At 52.4% G+C, this 1,023-nt stretch overlaps 1 pseudogene; it reads right to left on the bottom strand.

Moving 5' to 3' along the window:
- Positions 1–907: 907 nt before the first annotated feature.
- LOC102826568 overlaps positions 908–1,023 on the bottom strand; it is a 13,608-nt pseudogene continuing 13,492 nt past the window's right edge.

Genomic DNA, 1,023 nt, shown 5'->3' with positions numbered 1-1,023 from the left:
ACCCATGGGGTGGGGGTTACAAATCAGGTCTTCCCAGGCAACAATGTAAGGAATTTGATCTGGGTGCCCCGTTTGTTGGCGGAGCACTATGTCTCGGACTCTCCGAGTGGTTTGTAAGTCGAAGGTGCCCTCTTGTGGCCACCCTACATTAAAGGCGGGCCACTCGGAACTGCAGAAAGTCTCGAGTCTGCCCCTTTTTATGCCTGTACTAAGATTTTGGGCGCGCTTTTTCACTTCTCCGAAATGATCGATTACAAGCGACAATGGGGTGGTTGCTGCTTGTCCCATGGCATGAGTCAGGTATTAGTAACACGCACACACATGATAGATCACCAGTCCCAGTGATAGCAAAGATGTCTCTGACGGTTTTGCTGCTTACGTGAGTTATAGTGCTGGTGTATAAAGCCCACCGAGGAATCGTCCTCAGGAGGGGCCGAAGCCCAGTCCTATGTGAGGCCGAAATGCTGCACTAGGTTCTGTTAGTAAGCTCAGCTTCCACCAATCAGGGGACAGAAACTTGAAAACAAAGGAAGACACTGCAGATTGGTCTAATTAGAGGCACCCGATGGCCACATAAACGAAAATGCAGAGTAGATAACAGAGAGAAAGCGTCAGTCTGTGGCAGAGAGTCCAGTCTTCAGGAGCAGTTGCAGCCAGTCCAACACTAAAGACAAGAGCTAGGGGTAGGTATACAAGGTTGACCAGGACACACATAGACCACGAGGGGGACATAGAGTCGGGTTTGAATGACGAACGGGGGGTCCACACAGGCGTCTTCTCTGGCCACGCCTCTGAAGAGGTATTGCAACTCCCTCCTAGCTAAGGATCAGCCGTATAAACCCCGGCCCAGGTCACCGCTCGTGAAGCGATGAGTATCCGTTATGCTGTACGAGGGAGTCGTGGAACCTCAGAAATAGACCCAGTCAGGCACCGTAGCCCGAGGGCCGTGTTGCCGCACGACCAAGCGTAGCAGGCTATGCCCAGTTGCTCTCACACCACACTCGCGTGACCACTCACTTGACA

Source organism: Chrysochloris asiatica, unplaced genomic scaffold (assembly GCF_000296735.1).
Source record: "Chrysochloris asiatica unplaced genomic scaffold, ChrAsi1.0 scaffold00186, whole genome shotgun sequence".
NCBI lineage: Eukaryota > Metazoa > Chordata > Mammalia > Afrosoricida > Chrysochloridae > Chrysochloris > Chrysochloris asiatica.
The sequence above is the reverse complement of the archived record's forward strand: the minus strand, read 5'-3'. Positions and strand labels throughout refer to the sequence as shown.